The sequence below is a fragment of the Pipistrellus kuhlii genome, unplaced genomic scaffold, assembly GCF_014108245.1.
Source record: "Pipistrellus kuhlii isolate mPipKuh1 unplaced genomic scaffold, mPipKuh1.p scaffold_m20_p_2, whole genome shotgun sequence".
Classification (NCBI taxonomy): Eukaryota; Metazoa; Chordata; class Mammalia; order Chiroptera; family Vespertilionidae; genus Pipistrellus; species Pipistrellus kuhlii.
The window spans coordinates 28,442,314-28,463,334 of NW_023425515.1; the positions used below are offsets into that span (position 1 = coordinate 28,442,314).

General features: G+C 34.3%; 1 pseudogene; it reads right to left on the bottom strand.

Moving 5' to 3' along the window:
• Positions 1–11,902: 11,902 nt before the first annotated feature.
• Positions 11,903–12,269, bottom strand: LOC118722359 (annotated as a pseudogene).
• Between the last annotated feature and the right edge of the window lie 8,752 nt (positions 12,270–21,021).

Sequence of the window (21,021 nt, forward strand, 5' to 3'; positions counted from 1 at the left end):
CCTCCCTCCTTCCTTCCATCCTTCCTCTCTTTTCTCTCTCTCTCTCTCTCTCTCTCTCTCTCTAGATAGGTAAATAGAGAAGGAAAAGTGATACATTTTGTTCTGGATAAATTGTTTTTGAAGTGAGTATGTGATATTTGGATAGAGATGTTGAGTAGAATCTATAGAGAGAAAGGAGGGAGCCATCTAGACTGAAAAGAAAAGCATAGGACTCACCAGCATTGAGGGGTAATTGAAACCAATACAAGGGGGAAATTGCTCTGAGATAATATGTAGTGAGAAGAGGAGGAAAGTGCTGCAGAACACCAATTTTTAGGGAGAAATCTAGGATGAGAAGCCAACAAAAGAGAGAGCAGTGATTGCTGAGGTAGCATATCCTACTCTGCTCTTATTCTGTGTTTTTGTGTATCCTTTCCTTTGTAAGGGGAAGCATTTCATGCTTTACCCAAAAACCTAAAATAGGGCAAATAGTAGATGATAAGCAAATTTTGCCTCAGTGGATACATATGTTTTCCTTACATTATGTATTTTTGATGACTTTATACAACTTATTTCCCTATGTATTTGGTGGCTATCCACGATTATAATTTAGTGAAGTTATCCATATTTGTGTAGCACTTTTATTAACAGTAATTATTACTCCTACATAATTGTAGCCAGAGAAACATTAGCCTACCATGGTTGAATTTTAGGAACATTGGCCCCAAACAGTAGGGGCAAATAACTTGAGACAGCATGCACACAATAATAATAATGCTCACAGATTTTTTTCCTGCTTTTATAAATCTACAGGAAACCAAGGTATCTCAGCAACAACGACTTGACTACAGATGTAAAATACAGAGCCGAGAATAGGAAAAAAGTACTTTCCTTCTGTCAAGTTATTTAACATGCTGCACCACTCTTATAAATTAATTTGTAGTTGGAGGTAATTGCATTTCTACATATGTATTTTACATTTATGCGAATCCAGGTCTAATATTCAGGAAAACCATTGTACATTGTGAATATTATTTCTAGTTATAGACTGTCTGGCTGGCATGAAGTGCCTCCAGGGGTGATTTCAGAAGAACTTAAGAGCCCTCTGCCCCCTCGCATATAGTCCTCATCTGCTCTCTGACTCTTCTGATTTCCTTATCCTGTGACATGGTTATTAGATTTAAGGATTGCAATCCCAATACCCATTATAGAGGGCATAGCAACTTGATTTTTAAATCACGAACAAATCTGAAATTTGGAAAATAGAACAACCATACACTTGAGTATTGTTTTTGGAGGACATGGTTAGTTCTCATAACATAATTAACCCCTGTCAATTATAGCAAAATATAGTCATTTGATCAATTGTTACAGCCTCTTGCTATTGATTCTCAAAATCTCTAAAAAAAAATAAATAAATAAACAGTCCTGGTCATTACATTGTAAGCTTTTTGAGGGTATCATAGAAACTGCTTCTAAGTCATCTTTGTCACTAGCAGCTAACAAGGACATGCATAGTGAGAAGAAAGGGAGGCTGATAAATATGTCACTATCATGAAGATATGTCCCATGAGTAGGCAATGGGTAAAGAAAAAGCAATCAGAGAACACCAAAAATAATTGGCCAATAAAAATATGTTATAACATGAAACAATATATGGTGAAATTTTAAAACAGAGGTTTTCTTCCTTTGGGAGACTGTGTCTAGGTACTCTTCAGGAAGGAGGCTTTGTTACAGACAGGATGTTTTCCCCATTAGGCACAGGAGAGCAGCAGACAATGGAAGGAGAAGCCCTAAGGAGACTTAAACCTGATGTTAGGTTTATGCATGTTGTTTGTAAGCCAAAATAACATCATTTTGCACTCCCAGCTTTGGGAAAAATTTATAGAACTAAAAGTATATTTAACACATTAATTATTCAAGGAAATTAATCCTGGAGTTACTGTACTCTGGAGTTACTTGCAAGCTAAAGTCTTAATACCAAGTGAAGGAAGTTTTTGTTTTTGTTTTTGATAAATGATTTCAGGGAGAATTGAGAGGCTGTCTTTTTGCAAATAAAATTGAGTACATTGCATCTAACTGAAACAAATATTTTAAAAGTGTTTTTATTTTAAGTAAAAATAAATACTTAAAAATAAATAGAAACAAAATGTTTGAACAAGGCCAGAGTTTGATCCCCATCAAAAAGTGATCGCATACAACCAGTTCTACCAGTGTTTTTAAAAAGGTGTCATTTTTAACACACTAGACATGGATAACACAAGAGTGTACTTCCCAAGTGAGGACTAAGGCATCTCAGTAAATATTAAGACATATATAAATCCTTATTTCAAATGTGTAAGGTAGACATAAGTATCTAAATTAGCGTTTTATTTAAAGGAAAAAGTTAAAGTGCTAATATTAAATGTGAGTATCATTTTATATTCCAAGGTATATGAGTTGTAAAATAATGCATGTTATAGTATTTGTCTTCTTGAAATTTCACAAATGTCCTGCGGTTGGATTCATCAGTAGGTGGCAATATATTTTTTTATCTCCCAAAATGAGTTGAATATTGCACAATATTGAATATAAATGTGCAATGGACATATAAAATATTTTTCTTATATGAACTCAATTTTATAAGCAAAATATTAGAATATAGTTATGAAAACTTTAAATTTGCATATTGGAAACAAATATTAGCAAATAGAGCATTTTTCCCCAGCATAAGGTAGTGCTCTGAACATTAACATTTAAATTGCATGAATTTTAATGTCTCCAAGCAACGTGTCTTTAGGCATTTATTCAAGAACTGAGTAGCGTACACTAATGCTCATATTGGTCAAAAGTTTTCTGGGAACTTTTCTTGCCCTGTGTGCTTACTAGTAAGCCTTCTGAAAGCTCAAATAATACGCTGAAATCAAGCACTGAGTATTAGCCCACCCTAAATTGTTATCTTTTTACTTAATATAGTATATGTACATAAATGTGAATATAAATATAGAGCTTGATGAATTTTCAGAAACTTAAACCTATGTATTAAATAACTACACAGACTCAGCATAGCACCCTTAAAACCTCCCATACTTTTGTCGAGTCACTGCACCGCCCCCCATCACCACCTCCCAAGGATAACCACTATCCTGATTTCTAAAAGTGTAGTTTAGTTTGGTTTATTTTTATATTTTATATAAATAGAGCCACACAATATGCATTGTTTTCTGTTCATCTTCTTTTGCTTAACATGGTTTGGGAGTCCATATTATAACTTCTAATTGCATGCTATTCATTCTTATTGTTAAATAATATTCTTTTTCATAAATATATCACATTTTAGTCAACTGTTAACAATTTTTTGTAGTTTCTTATTTAAAGCTGTTATGAATAGTGCTGCTATGAACATTCTAATACATATCTTTTGGTGAACATATGTATGCATTTGTTCAGTATATACATAGGACTGGAATTGCTGGGTCACAAGCTATGTCTTTAGCTTTAGTACAATAGATACTGCCAAATCACTTTCCAAAGTGGTTGCACCAAACCTTGACTTGTAGTCAAAAGCTAAAGTATGTTATCTATTGTACATGGGCTCTCTCTATTTACTACATTCCTGACTCAACCTGAAATCATAAGCAAACCCCCAATTATTTCATACCAAATTCTTTGAGACCATTTCATTCAGACCAAAATAAATTCCTACAGAATAAATAAATTAAATAACTACTTCATTCCAGCATGCTTCCTGCCTCCTTATCTTGGTGTGTGTCTTATCGACATAAATGGAATGAAATAGTATGTCTAAGGAAATGATGATCACACACAACTACTACTATACTGAGTATATGTTACATTTTTCTCAGTACTTTTAAAAATTATCTTTATTGTTTAAAGTATTATAGATATCCCCTTTATTGAGTCCCTCCTTCCTTTCACAGAGAGGAAGGGAGAGAGATAGAGAACTAGAAACATCGATGAAAGAGAGACATCGACCAGCTGCCTCCTGCACACCCCTTACTGGCGATATGCCCGCAGCCAAGGCACATGCCCTCAATGGGAATCAAATCCGGGACCTTTTAGTCTGCAGGCCGACGCTCTATCCACTGAGTCAAACCAGTTTCGGCTCTCAATACTCTTTACAGGAGTCTCAGGTATTATTATCCTCATGGTGCATGTGAGAAAATTGAGTCTCAGAGAGCTTAAGGCACTGCCCAAGATGGAAGAGTTAGTGAAGGATGGTGCTGGGATCCAATCCAATTCTTTTCTGATTCCAAGATCCATACATTCCACTCTGTGAAGTGCTTCTCACAACTATTCTACCTGATGATGCCTTTTCATGCTGCCTGAGCCCAATACCAGCCCCTCCTGCACATAGAGAGAGTTAAATGTGAAACTCATTGTGGATTGATTCTGCTACATTAATTAATTCAGAGTATTGCTTTCTGATAGATTGTTTCCTATTGACTTCCACAATTAAACCATATGCTATATGAAAAATCATTTGAAATGTTTCACCATCTTTTCTCCATATTAATACAGATATAGTGATGTGATAGTCCAGAAACAGACACAAAAACAAGGCTGTTTTGATCTTTGTCTTTCTAGTAATGGTCATAGTTTCATATTTTCAAGTATCACAAGTAGAAATGCTAATCCTGTGTCTTCAAGATCCCTCCCTCTTTTTGGAGGATATAAGCAAAAGACACCTGCTATATGACACAAAAGGCTGTTTTTTCTTCTCTAAGGCATTGAAGCTGCATATTAGTTTACAACTGGAGTCACTAGTCACAGACACCTTTACAAAAGGCCATTTTATTTCTCCACATAATTTTATCATTTTTCTCAAATACCATTTCCCTGTACTTGCCATATGCCAAGTTGCCTATACATTTTAAGTGTTTCTATTGTATGCCAGCTCTTCATTTCGCCATATAGCTATGGCCTGATTGCCCATCCTTTGCCCCACAAAACTTCTAGATTTGTTGAAGTAAATAACATTAGTAGAATCCAATGTCAATACTCTGGTTTCATCCCATGACCTCTGAGTTGGTGATCCTCTCTTGCTATTTAGTGCTAATTATGACTTTAAGTGATGCTGGTGAGATGGTCAAATAATTAGATGTGATTAATATAATATGAAAGATCCCAATCTCTCATGAACACAAAGTAGATTATACAGTATCTTCATTCCATATGCCTTTACTTTGGTCTGAAATAATTTCCTCTACATTTTCAATTTTATCATAATTAAGAAATTATGCTGAATGGCTACATTTGCTTTAAGAATGAATAGAATTTAATCACTGTGCTGTCATTCTCCCCAAAGAACAAATCTTTGCTTGAAAAGGTATCCATCACAGCATTCTGTCCTTAGCCCTGTGCTAGTCAGTACTGTCTGCAAGGTTGGATGAAAGAATGGGAGGAATGCTTATTAAATTTTCATGACACTAGAAAGTATAGTAAAATCAGTAATTCAGGATTCAGACTTAAACTTATTCCAGAAGGCTAGAATACTTCACCAAAAACAAATGGAATAAAATAAATAGAAATAGGGACAGCTATTATTTTAAACATAAAGAATTAACTGTATATGTAGAAGACATGGATTCCTGCCTGAAGGAGATTTTTATAAAAACTTGGAGGATTTAAGCATAAAAATCTGGAGTTAAGTATTAGTCAACAACCTATATCTGGCATTTTACTATCCAATTTTACATGTTAGCTTCTGAAGAAAATAAAAACACTTTATATCTTGCTTAAAACTAAGAGCACACCACATAGAAGTGATTAAGTGAGGCATTTCATTAGCGAGTTATACTAATGTATTCTAGAGATATTTTTTTCTGGACATTGAATAAATATAGGAATAGAATACAGAACTATGAGTGTTCATTAATTATAATATTTCTTTAACTATGCCCTCTTAGATTCCATTTGTTCCAGTCATGGTTTTAGCAATCTTCGTTTATTTTAGCATTTCCTGACACATCTGAAATGCCAATGACTTATATTTTTAAAGAAACGTTTCTAATTTCAACTGTATTTATTGTAGAAACATTTCTATATATTTGTACAGATATATTCAGGGAATATGTTTTTTTCCTGCAAAAAGAGTTTTGCTTTTGTTTAAGCACATAAGTTCTTTGTCAAGTGTTTGTTGAAAACTCTGGGGTTATGAACCAAAAAAAATAAAAATAAAATACATGATTCTAATTTGGATATGTTGTTAATAGCTATTACTTATCTGCTCCCTCATCTGTAAAAAGAGTTGATTATTGTCTCTGTCAAACTTTAAAATATGAATAGAAGTGCACCTGGTGAATATGTCATTATGAGTTTTCTTCAAAATATACCTCCAAGGTAATGAATAAAGTTATCCATGGCACATTGGAGAGACTCTTTCAACTGTGGCTGGGATCACCCTTGATCAGTGATGCTATGGAAGTGATTCTTATCTTGGACCCCAAATGATACAGAGTGAGGTCTTCAGTCTCAGAAAGGACACAATTCAATGTATCTGAGCCATTTCTAAACATGATGAAATGTTAATTACTTAAGGTCAACATAAAGATAGCTTAATAATATACTGATTTCTATGCACACATGTTGATCCAACAAAACATAAATTGAATATATTACTACAACCAGTAACATATTTGAGCACTTCAGTGAAATTGTGTTTTGATGATTGGCAAATGTGAAAAAGAATGAATTCTTAGAATGAGAAACTTCATGTTCAATAAATATTCTAAGGCGTGTCTTGTTCTTTTATCCAAGGAAATGGGATTTTTGTATGCATCTTACAAACCGTCTGAGGTTGGCCCTTAGGGTTGAGTAAATTCAAACCATCTTTGGACAGTTTCTTAGGTGGATTCACAAAGCCACCAAAATTATTCAAAATTGATTTTCTGCACGGTTACATGGACATTTATGAAGAGTGATACCAGAAATACATTTTTATTGAATTATATCCCTCTTGAATATTTTTTAAGTTGCATGCAGCAACTGTATCTTCCTTCTGGAATATATAGATAAGAAGGGTTGCCATTCTCATCTCTTTGGAATCTAAAATGTGTTTCCATAAAGGAATATTGAGTGAAAGTTAGAGACTTTCATGTACCTTAAGAGGCTGCAGGTGAGAGATTAAATTCACCTTTAGTTCAGGAGACCAGGGCAAGCAATGGTCAGATACTGAAGGTGCTGTATGTGAAAACACACTGAGGCAAGACCTTTCGAATTGAGGACCCATGAGAACAGAAGCAGTTTAAGAGTTTGTAGCCACATACAGGTATCAGTATTTTTTAAAAATATATCTTTATTGTTGAAAGTAATGCAGATGTACCTGTTTTACTCTATTGACCCCTTTTAGAAGGTCTCCTCCTCCTGCCCCAGGCTTTACCACACTATTATCTGTGTCTATGGGTTATGCATATATGCATACAAGTTCTTTGTTAATTTCTTTCCATCCACCCACTCACTCCTACCTTCCCTCTGATTCATCAGTCTATTTCATGTTTCTATGTTTCTGGATCTGTATTCTTCATCAGTTTATTCTTTAGATTCTGCATATGAGTGAGATCATGTGATGCTTGTCTTTCATTGGCTTATTTCGCTTAGCACAATAATAATTTACAGGTCTCTACATGCTATCTCAAAGGGTAAGAGATCCTTTTTTTTTTTTTTTTTTTTTTTTTTTTTTTTTTTTTTTTACAACAACCATGATGTGGATGTATCACAGATTTTTTTATCTACTCATCTACTGATGGGCACTTGGGCTATTTCCAGATCTTAGCTATTTTGTAAATTGTGCTGCTATGAACATAGGAGTGCATACGTTCTTTCTGATTAGTGTTTTGGGTTTCTTAGGATATATTTCTAGAAGTGGGATCACTGGGTCAAATGGCAGTTCCATTTTTAACTTTTTGAGGAAACACTATACTGTTTTTCACAGTGGCTGCACCAGTCTGCATTCTCAACAGAAGTACACTAGAGTCCCCTTAACTCCACATCCTCGTCAGCATTGGTCATTTATTGATTTTTTGATGACAGCCATTCTTACAGGTGTGAGATGATACCTCTTTGTAGTTTTCATTTGCATCTCTCTGATGATTATTGACTTTGAACATTTTCTTTCATATGTCTTTTGGACATCTGTATGTCTACTTTGGAGAAGTGTCTATATAGGTATTTTGCTCATTTTTTAATTGGATTGCTTATTTTCCCTTAAAGGCCCCCAAATAGCCTCAGCAACCTTGATAAAGAAAAAAAAAAATACTAGAAGGGATCACAATACCAGATACCAAGTTATATGACAAAGTCACTGTAATCAAAACAGCTGCTACTCAACAAGAACAGGAATATTGGTCAATGGGACATAACAGAGATCCAAGAAATTGAATCATACCGTTATGCTCTACTAATATTTGACAAAAAAGGCAAGAGCATTGAATGGAGTCAAGAAAGTCTCTTTAATAAATAGTGTTGGGAAAATTGGACAAGAAAATGCAAAAAAAAAAAAATGAAACCAGACCAACAACTTACACCATACACAAGAATAGACTCAAAATGGATAAAACACTTACATTGTAAGTCATGAAATCATAAAAATTCTAGAAGAAAACAGAGGCAGCAAAATCTCAGATATCTCTCATAGCAATATGTTTGCTGATACATCCCCAAGGGCAAGGGAAAAAAAGGAGAAAATAAACCCGTGTGACTACATAAAAATAAAAAGCTTATGTACAGCAAAAAAAACCACCAACAAAATGAAAAGGGAGCCCACTGAATAGGCGAACATATTTGCCAGTGATACACCTGATAAGAGGTTAATATCCAAAATATATAAGGTATTAGTGTTTTTGGAAGACTGAGAGCAGAGTATTTTTTCTATGGGCATTCTGCTTTCCCTTACAAAACAGCCATACATTTCTTTTTTCTCCTTTGATATGAGTTGCTCATTAAAAACATTTTTTAATATTTCTTGTAAATACCATCTCACGCCCACTTTAAATTTTGTTTGCTATTATTTTTTTTCTTACTTCAAATTTAAAACTTTGAGTTCCATTGTAAATAAATTTCAGAAAAGAAAACAATGACATTTTTGTCAGATAAATTTATACCTTCCTTTAGACCGCTTTCACTTTGGAAAAATATTGTCTACAAAATTTATGATATGGAAGTATTTGAAGTTATGTGTTGAATAGATTCTTTTTCATGTGTTGTCACACTCGTTATAAAAATAAATAGTTTTTACTTTTTCTTAGCTAATTATATATTCCAGCATCCTGGAATCAAGGGCCCTTAGGCTTGGAAGGAACATTAAACATTATATAGCTCATTTACTCTCATATTACTGAATCTACAGTATTTCTGCCAACTATCAGTGTGGTCTGAATCAATACTTTAGTGAGTGGGAATATAAAACTTTTGGAGGTGGTCTATCTTTCTTTGGAGAGTCTGATCTATTAGAAAATTTTTGTTATTAAAATCTCTCTCTGACAAAATTGGGAGCTTATTATAAGACAAGTGTAGTCTCTTCTTTTCTCTTCACATATTTACAAGTTGAAAACATGATCTCTACCTTTGATCTGTTGAGTTTTTTTCTTCTTCACGTCTTTCTGGCATCTATAGATTTTTCAAATGAATATTATTTTGATTTTTTTCACTATTTTTATTATTCTCCTCTGGTCACTCTTTTTAAAATTTATTTTATTTTATTGATTTTTTTTACAGAAATGGAGAGGGATAGAGAGTTAGGAACATCAATGAGAGAGAAACATCAATCAGCTGAGAGAGAAACATCAATCAACTACCTCCTGTACACCCCCTACTGGGAATGTGCTGGCAACCAAGGTACATGCCCTTGACCAGAATTGAACCTGGGACTCTTCAGTCCACAGGCCAATACTCTATCCACTGAGCCAAACCAGGTAGGGCTCCTCTGGTCACTCTTGTTTATATATATTCTGTTTTAAATGTGACAGTTATACTTGATTATGATTGTCCAAAATAAAATAGAAAGAAACTGTCAATTCATTGATTCTATTAGAATAGCCTAAAATATTATTAGACTCTTTAGTGGCCATATTTACTGCTCCCTTTAATTGTGTTGTTTATTAAAATCCTTCAACTTTTATATAACTTCCAGTTTCTAAGGCACAGCTATTATCCTCTACTTTGGTGCTCAAGCAAAAATCTGCCACAAATTGCTATTCAGCAGGCAATTTGTGACTATTAAATAATCTTTCCTCCTTTCATACAGTTACTCTTACAGGTTATTATAACCATATTGAAGGTTGGAGGCACAGAAAAAATAATTCACTTCATTTGTTATTTTTTGAAATTTTATCTCTTAGCTTTTGATTCTCTGTGATGAGTTAGAAAATTTTAAAGAAAAGCTAAAATGAGGTCACTGAAATACAAATAAAATGTGCTATGCATTTGAAAAAGTACCTTTAGGTAGATATATATGCCTAATTTGAACTAAAATTATAGCTTTTTTGGCATTTCTATGAAGTGAAAATTTTGAGGAACCTTCATATCTTTTACTTTTTGAGCTTTCCTTTACGACTCATATAAAGACAAGCCTAAAAATAGTGACTATTATAGGATAAATGTAACTTGAAAGTTTGAGTTCTAGCTCTCTCTCATTCTGGCTCCTAACTGGAAAAAAATATGTAATATATTTTATTTGCTCTTTTCATAATAAAAAGCTCTTATTTGAATCCTATATGCTTTCTCTTTTATTTGGGGTATTAATTTTGTAAGCCCCAGCCCAAGGATAATTCTAACATATTCATGTATGCTAATTCAGTCTATACATACAATCAAAATAAAGTTAATAGTTTTAAAGCCAATGGAATAATCAAGTAAAAGGAATCACTCTTGGTGATTGTGATTTTTCCAAGATTTGTCAGGTAGTTTAGAAACTTAAATTATCTAAAATATTTCCCATTTTGGCTCAGAAACATAAGAACTATTAAACATGAAACTCAATTCATATCATGTTCTTGCTCTGGCCCACTGGAATCAATAGCAACGGCAAAAATATAGTACATATCAGTCATCAGTGTGAAAGCCAGATATACGGAAAAACTTATTTTTAAGAATATGTATTGATGAAGAAAATATTAAGCATCTATATATATAAAAGCCTAAGTGACTGTCAGACCATTTAGCCATCTGACCGGTAGCCATGATGCCCAATAACCACCAGGGGGCAGACGCTCTGACCAGTAGCTATTACATGCACTGATCATCAGGGGGCAGACGTTCAATGCAGGAGCTGCCGAGCTGCAGTGATTTGGCAGCTGTGGTTCTTGGGTGACATACCTGTAACCAGAGAGGAAGGAGCCCAATTCTGGGGTGCATCATCTGAGAACTGCCATCTCGCAATCCAGGATCCCTCAGGGGATGTTGGAGAGTTTATTTCAGCCTGATCCCTACAGGCCAGACTGAGGGACCCCACTGGTGCATGAATCCATGCACCAGGTTTCTAGTTACAAATGATAGCCAAATGCAAGAGATGTTTTCTATTATATGTAACATACACATATTATTCCTCAGAGCCACACATAAGTAATAATATTATTCTAGTAAAGTAGTAGCAACTAATAACAGCATTTATCATTTGACTAAACAAAATATTGCTTTGTTTTGACAGCACGGGTAAAAATATTACATCACACATGTATTAAATTTAGACAAAATCAACTATATAGTAAGTTAAAAGAAGGAAAGACTTTAAAAATTGGGTGACATTGTTTAATAAGGTTATATAGGTTTCAAATATAACTGCTATTGATTCCAGTTTCAAAGCTATATAGGTTATACAGCTTTCTCTTCTTATAAAAATACTTCTGTGATACATAATCTGTATATTGCATTGTATGCATACCACCTAAAGTCAAATCATCTTCTATTGCCATGTATTTGGCCCCCTTTACCATTCACTACCCGCTGTCCTTATTTCAGGAGAATGAGAAGGCCCTGTAGAGTAAAAGTTGTCAGGGGTACACAGAGGTATAGTGAGGGAGAGATAGTCCCCAAAGATGCTCCAATGGGACTGGTAGATCTGGAAGATGGTGATCTAGGTGTGGAGTACAGTCACCCAGAAAAGAAAGTCCACAGCTAAGAGTCAGACATAGCGTTTGGTTTGGCTCTGCTCTGTGAATGCTGGGACAAGAAAAGCTTCTTGGAAAAACCAGAAGATGTTGACCAGCTAGGGAAAAAGCAGGAAAGAAACCCATCCAGGCAGTACTTCTGACATAGGTTCCACTTCTACTGTTGGATACCCACTCCAAGTTCATAGCTGCTTTGGAGCTGGATAGTCAGGAAGGTCTCTCTGCTTTCTTTTCTTATAAAAATACTAATCCAATTATGAAGGCCCTACCCTTATGACCTTATATAAATGTATTTATTTCCCAAAGAGGCTTCAGCACAGGGATTTTGATAGAACACACTTTCAACCATAGCAATGGTAGATTACCAACTTTGAGGTCATGGACCATGTTTTCAACCTTTGTATCTTCAAAACTTCTACAGCAGGGCTTTGAATATTCAAGTTAAGACTGCATGTCTAAAACTAATCATAATAATCAGCATTAATCATATTCATTTTATTGCTTTCTTGACAATATTGTAAAATTCTTTTAGTTGGGGGTGCCATAACAAAATACCACAAATTTGGTGGCTTTGACATCAGAAGTTAGTTTTCTCACAATCCAGGAAGCTAGATGTCCAAGATTAAGATGGAAATTGGCAGATTTGCTTTCTCTGGAGATCTCTCTCCTTGGATTTCTTCTCTCTGTGCCTTCTCACTGTGTCCTGAACATGGCCTTTCCTCTGTGCACACACACTCTGTGTTTCCTCTTCTTATACTCCTATGGAATTAGAGTTTCATCCTTAAGACATCATTTAACCTCCATTAACTCCTTAGATGTCTTATCTCTAAACATAATCAAATTGGGAATTAGAGTCTCACCTTATGAATTGCATGGAGGAGTGTGTGTGTGTGTGTGTGTGTGTGTGTGTGTGTGTGTGTGTGTGTGTGTGGGGGTGGGGGGTAGGGTGGTGATGTATTTTAGTCCAAAAGCTCTCACAAGCTAACTCTCTTTACATTCTTATCTCATGACATTAACTTAATATAGTCACCGTGCCATAACTAATTTAAAAAATAGTCAGGGAATTGTAGTCTTTATTCAGAGTGGCCACATGCCCTGCTAAAAATTCTATTAATATGGATGAAGGAATGAAGTAGATATTTGTAGGAAAATAAGAAATTTAGAGGCACATACGGCTCCTGTGATTTATACATAAGGTCGAATATAAGAAAATTACATGTTTATATACACAGTGTAAATGACAAAAAATAATTTTTCTTGAATATTGCAAAGCATCTCATATTTGTAAAAGAGGCTAGTTGAAATTCACTAAGTATTTTAATGTAACAGTTGAAAACTAAGTCATATTTAGAAAAAATAACTCTTCCATTTATTTAATTTAAGAAAATGGTTTCAATATCATGTGTTTTTGTGTTTTTTTTTTTAATGTTTCAAGAATTCAAGGTAGCATTTGTATGGCAGTGGTTAAAACCATTTTTTTTATTTTATATTTTAACATCATTTAGTCTCCCAGTGTTCCATGCATGTTATGAATGTCAAGTGGAGAGACGGGGCGGGGGGAGGGGGAGGAGAGAGAGAGAGAGAGAAAGAGGGAGAGAGAGAGAGAGAGAAAGAGAGAGAGAGAGAGAGAGAGAGAGAGAGAGAGAGAGAGAGAGAGAGAGATATTTTCTTCAAGTTAGTAAAAAATAAAAACCAGATAATTTAATTCATGTATTCATCTAAGGTCATTTTAGTAAAAGAATGACACTCTCTTGTTCTCTTGTTTAAAACCATTTATATCTGTGGTGTAGGTCACATAGGCAACATAAAAAATCTAAGATGAGTCACTGCAAAATTTTAATACTGAGTTTTACAGAAACTGGTAACACTTTGACAGTATGTATTTTTAAAAGCATCTTTTTACAAAAGTCTCAAAGCACTTTACATTTGAAACACTGAAGTCTCAAAAGAAAGAAAATAGAAATCTGAAGCAGTGGGAAGCATAGATCAATTTGGGAATAATTACTTCAATTATTTCTAATAAAGTCATTTTGTATTAAGTGAAAATAGACTTAAGTTTTAAACATTTTTTTAGGATTAAGAATGGCAGGCTCTAGCCTTTATCCTCTTATAAAAAATATGAGCCCAATTATTCTATGTTGTTAATGGACCTTTGTGGGTTATTTTTTAGATAAATGAAAGTATATAATTGCTTAGAATAATCAAGAGGGCCAGCCAAATCTATTTTTTTTAAGTTCAGTCACATGTCAATAATAGAAAACTAAAAAATATGGATGAAGAATTTCTTTCAATGGTCATAAATTTTGCATGTGATTCAACCCAAAATTTTTATTCCCATTGTAATACTGTCTATGCCAACTTACTTGGGAATGATCCATAGACTTCTAGTGATTAAGAACACAGACTCTGGAGTTGGTTTTAAATCCCAATTCAAAAATTATTAAGCTATGTGACCTTGAATAACTCAAACTTTCTGTGCCTTAAATTCCATCTCTATATAATTAATAGGAATGATAATAGTACCTATCCTATTGTGTTGTCAGTATCAAAGAAATCAATATATTGAAAGTCTATATTACAGCATCTGTCCAATAATTAGTGTTGAAGTACCTGTCGTTTTTGGTTCTTTCCAACTCTAATGTTTTATGATTCTGTGATCTCTATAGATACTTTTTAAAAATTAATTATGTTTAAAGTATTACATATATCTCCTTTTTGACACTTTCTGTTTTAATGCATTTTTTATAAGCATTGACAACATGATGCGAATAATGTACGTTTATAATTTGTAATATGTTGTACATGCAGTAAGAAATTTGTCTTAATAGAGAACCTTCTGGAAAGGGTATTGCTTAACTGAAAATCTGCTTTTGGGCTCGCAATAGTCAGGTAGGGTCCATAAGTCTGCACATGTTTCTGTGACAAATGGATTCTTTCCCTCCAACTTTTCATGTATATATTTTATATACATGCCCACATACATATACACTATTCAATGATGTGTTGATAGAATTTTCTAGCTCCTCCTCAATGAGAAACTGGTGAAGATCTTTAACCAGGGGAGGAAGACAGAACTATCTCTCTCTTCTGAAATAGCCTAAGTGTCTCAATCTGTTGGAGACTTCTATTTGTGGGAAGTCCTGGTTTTAGTAATAACTTTGTATTGTTTCCTCTTGTGCATGTGTAAGCTGAGTATCTTGGTACTTGCAAAGCAAGACATTTTCCTAAATACTAGAAAAACTTTTTAAGCATTCAATATGACATTGTTCAATGTTAAACATTTAATACAGAAATTTTATTAATTTTGTTTCTGTTATTCTGGATATTTCTATATTTGAGAAGGTTCCATTGCCCCTAATGTACTCCCTAAAGAATTGGGATAATCTTTTTCCCTCCCTAGTTAAAATAACAGAATACAGAACAGGATAATTTTATTTTTATTTTGAAGCATGCAAATATATCATATATTCAAACATATGTAATCAATAATTTAAAAATACAAAAAGAAATAAATATTAAATACAGTATCAACAAAAACCCTGTCCACTCAGAGTTTTATATTTAACTATTTCATCCTCACTGTCCTGTAATTCAAACTACCATCAGTATATTCCCAAATTAAAAACTTTTAAATTTCTTTGTGCAATGTGAACCTTTCTTAACTTCCACAGGATATGATATTATAAATCAACTGAGTACTTACTCTACAGTATAAAAGCACAATGTGATCTTCCATTCAGTGGTAGTAAAATTTGAAGAATGCCACATTCCCTCACAATGAAAAATAGATCCCCATGAGGCTGACACAATGTCTGAAAATCTCACCGTTAACATTGCCCCTTGAGGGCTTTGTGGAGACAAGCAATTTAATTAGGTTTAGGCATTATATTTCCTGGGTAAATCATTTGCTACCCAAACACAATAGCATGCATTTTTCCATCTTATTAAAAGTCATTAACACACAGCAGAACCCCAAGGAAATGACATGAGATATGTTTCAGAGAAAAGAAGAGGTAGAGAAAGGTCAGATTCATGAGTTTGTTAGGTTCCAGTAAGCATTTCTAGACCGAAATAGAGTATCATGAATTTGCAGAAATCTTTAATAGTTTTTTCTAAATTCTTTACCATATTATTTGGGTGAGAACTTTTTGTTGTTGTTGTTATTCTCCACTTTTGTTTTGTTGCTTTTAATAACCAACAAACCAATCTTTAAGACAAGCACTGCTCACATTTGATGTGAGCTTGTATTGCCTCTCAGTTGATTAGCCATGATTCCAAATTGTCATTTTATTCTTGTACTGCAATAAGATATGTGTTTCTCAGACATGTCTGCAAGTTTCCAGGGACTGTTTATTTTAAAAAACAAACCAAAACAAATAAACATTGGCAAGCTGGTAATGGCACAGCCATGCATGGTACCCTGAGCATCAAAGATAAACAAATAACTTTTATTATTATTTTTTATGAATGTGAAAGTGACATAGAATCCAATTTTTAGTCATTAACTATCCTAAAAATCCCCCAATTTAAAACAAATAAAATAAATACTATAAAAAATAAAAGACCTCAAGAAATTAAAGATCAAATAAAATAAATAAAAACACACACCCAGACATGTGGACAAAAAGGGACCACATACTAACCTGACTAACTCAGGAAAGGCCTGCGTGGTGGCCTTGTAAGCTCAAGAGACCTAAAATAACCTTAAAGGATGGTCTGAAATTAAAACTTTTAATTAAAAAGAAGTTCATAACCCTAACCAGTTTGGCTCAGTGGATAGAGCGTCTGCCTGTGGACTAAAAGGTCCTAGGTTTGATTCTGGTCAAGGGCATGTACCTTGGTTGCAGGCACATCCCCAGTAGGAGGTGTATAGGAGGCAACTGATCAATGTTTCTCTCTCATCAATGTTTCTAACTCTCTATCCCTCTCCCTTCCTCTCTGTAAAAAATCAAGAAAATACATTAAAAAAAAAGAAGTTTATAATGAGTAGTCATGTCCTAGGCCAGTATCTTCCCTGACAAAGATTAACTTCAATCTTTACTGAGCCTATTGTCTTTTTGCATTTAAAATAATATACCCCTGGAGTGTCAGGATAACTTATAACTTCTCTTTTTCCAGACCCTCTCAAAGCACAGCCCTGGTGCCCTGGCAGAGACCACAAATTCCCTCATTGTTATGCTTATCCTATTATGTGTTGACAGTTAACTATCCTCTACCTACCTGTGTAAAAGAAGCATGTGTCTATCATTTTACTTTTTATCCAATACCAGAGGCCCCCACCCACCCCTGCCCACTTTGCTTTCTCTCTCCTCCCTGTTCTATCACCAATGAATTTCACTTACCTTTCCTCCTTTGATTGTAATATATATATATTTAAAAAAAAAAAAAAAAGGTGAAAAAATGCCATTCTCCAGAGCACTATCGCAATATATTGAGATTCTGCTTACTGGCAATTGTCAACAGTTTGGCTCAAGTAAACGCACAGAAATTCTTTACAGGTTTGAAAGTTTTTTACTTTAACAACATCCTATATAAATGCCTAATATGCTAAGTGTCTGTTCACCTATTTGTTCGTTCAACCAATAAAGAGCAATATGCCAATGATATGCTAAGGCCACTCAACCACTTGATATGACATGCACTGGCCACTAGGGGGCGGACAGTTCACTGGTTGACCTGTCATTATTACATGTCTTGATCACCAGGGGGCAGACACTTTGATCAGTAGATTAGCTTGCTGCTGGAGTCCGGTCAATGGGGACTGAACAAGAGCGGCTAGACACAACCTGAAGCCCTCCTGCAGTCCCTCCCCAGCTGGCCAACCTCCTGTATCCCTCCCTGTGCACCAATGGGGTCCCTCAGTCTGGCCTGTGCCCTCTAGCAATCTGGATTGAAGGACCTCTCCCCCTCTGCCTGATTGCATGGATTTTGTGTACGAGGCCTCCAGTAAATAATAAAAATGGCTAAAATCTAGAGGGATAAATTAATTCTAGAACTGCAAAACTCTTGAGGGAACTTTGTAACTTCTAAAATAAGAAAGTTGCATTGTAATAACAATACAATATGAGACAAGTCCTTGGTTCCATGTAATATGAGAATTGGAAGTGAGTTCTTTGTTTGAAGTGAAAATTTTAATGAGTTTTAAATTTAGTAAAAGAATAGACTAGTCAAAAAGGTAAGAAGACAATGAAAATTCTCTATCTTGGTTTGGAATCAAAATGAAAAAAAAATTATCTTGTAAAATGTTAACTGAAGGCCAACTCTCATTCAGGTTTGGACTTCAACATTATGCTATTTATATAATTCTTGGTTTCCTGGGTCTAGGAATTAGAGTGGTGAGGGATTTAATTGGAAAAGTGACAGGAAGTTTTTATAAGGTGATGTAATATACTATATCTTTTTAAAAATATATTTTATTGATTTTTTACAAAGAGGAAGGGAGAGGGATAGAGAGTTAGAAACATTGATCAGCTGCCTCCTGCACACCCCGTACTGGGCATGTACCCGCAACCAAGGTACATGCTCTTGACCCAAATCGAACCTGGGACCCTTCAGTCTGCAGGCCAATGCTCTATCCACTGAGCCAAACTGGTTTTGGCATCTATATCTTGATTTTGGCGGTATTTACATGAGTACATAAACTTCCCACATATATACTTAAAATAGGTTCATTTTATTGACTGTAAACCACATGGCCATAAATTTATTTAAAATAAATAAATTAATGAATAAAGGAATAAATTAAAAAATCTGATGGCTTGTCATAGTTTAGGTTCTTACAAGGGTATTTCTTAGATCACATAATCTCACACATATAGAGGAAATAATGCACAACATAATTGATGAACAAAAACAGACCCAGAGAAAGAGAAGCAGCAATCAGACTCTCAAACCTCAGAGGGAAAGTAGGTAAGGGGAGAGATCAACCAAAGGACTTGTGTGCATGGAAGTGGTCATGGACAACAGGGGGGTGGGGGCATATGTAGGGAGGAGTTTGGGATGGGAATAGGGGGATAAGGAAAATTATGTGATACCATAATCAATAAAAAAATAAATTAATTTTAAAAATCTGAAGCAATACAATTCCTGAAGATGTATAATTGAAAACAATTTCCAAAGTAATAATGGACCAAAGCAAATTCATAATGTATCCAATAACATATTCAAAAATTAAATTTAAAGAATTAAATAAAAATCCAAGTGGGATACATTTTTGGGAGACATAGAGTTAATAATTCTATACAAAAAATCAAGCACTGATGGCCATGAAAGTCAGAATCTTGGTTAGAGTGTATGGAAGATGTAGACAGGGCAGGTAGAAAAAGTTACTGGGTTTTATATTTCTCATAGTAAACATAAAAGATAATATTAATTGAGTGTTTACAATATACAATGAGACATGTATTATCTTATTGCATTATTAAAAAGCAAACAAATAAACAAACAAAAAACATGATCTCTTTTTACAAATGAGAAAACAAAGCTTAAAGAGTTAAATTTTTCAAATTTTCCCAGTCAGAAAAAAGTTTAGACTAACCATGCCTCAAATCCAAGTCTGACTCCAAAGCCATCATCTTAAGTACCATGCTATACTGCTTTTTTCTGATAATAGAAAACATAAAAGTTTATCTAGTGAGACAAATACTTTCCTGTCCCTAAATTCCAGAAGAAATTTATCATGTGGATATTGTGTAACAATGATGGATAATGTCTTCAACCCATGTTTTACAGAAAATACAGTAACGTTTTTTAAATGGCCATTTCTTATATCAGCCTTTGATAACAGCTCAGTTCATAACATTGAAGCATTACTTAGCATAGGTATTTCTATGGACAACAAGCTGAGACAGCTCAGATATGTTGTTATCTATGATCAACTTGTTTTGGGGATGTATCATATGTCCATCATAGGGAGGGCCATAGAGAGTCAGAAGGAAGGGCTTAATTTTAAGGAATACCAGGGAAATGGCAGATTCTATTATAGAGGAAAAGATGTCATGCAGAAAAGTCACTGTGAGTAAGCGGTTATTTGTCCTCAAAATAACCAAGATGGTTCCCTAAAGGAAGGCCAAAGCTGAGAACTGAAGCTGGTTGATTACTTGTTCTCTGCATGTGAGCCTTAGAGTCATGTGGAGACAAACTTAGTGCCAAGTCAAAAAACGTCCGAAGGATTGAAGGGCTTCAGAACCCTAATTCACTATGTAATCCAGAACTTAGAAAGTGCTGGCATAACACACGTGTTAGATACATATTTATCAATAAAAAATACATGATTGCATGGAAGGAAAAAATGAATGATTTCCCAAGAACACAATTTTTTTTAAAAAACTAAAACTATGTCTGTATTTTTTGGAATCATATTAAAAATGTTTGACCACATGTGAAAATTTAATTTTGTTTTAATTTTTGTTAATAACTTTAATTTATAGAAGTTTTTACTTCAATTAATAATGTAATAATTATATACAAGTACTGTACTAAATTGTTCCTTGTGATAATTTCAAAAAGTATGAATCAAAGCCATATGTTAGATACTATTTGTTCTTTTTGCAGATGAATAAAATAAAGGCTCAGAGAGGTTAAGCATCTTATCCAAGATTGTTCAGCTGTGAGATTCTAGGATTTTTGCCTTAACATTCCCAGCCCATGCCCTTTATGATCCCCTATACCAACATGAAGCCACATTTTCTCTATTTTACCCTTTTGAGAAATGCTTGTTAGAAAAGCTTCAAATTATCCTATCTGAGGGCTATAGAGGATTGGGTTTCTCCTGAGGTGCCTCTGGGATTGGAACAGGAAAGGAGGGTAGGCTATGTAGTTCAGGTCCAAGGTACTCTTCCTTTTCCTCAATTTGGGAAACATCATTTTTATGTTTTTATGTAGTAGATTTTTGAGGGGGGGGAAAAACTTGAAAACAACTGTAATGGATCAATTAGAG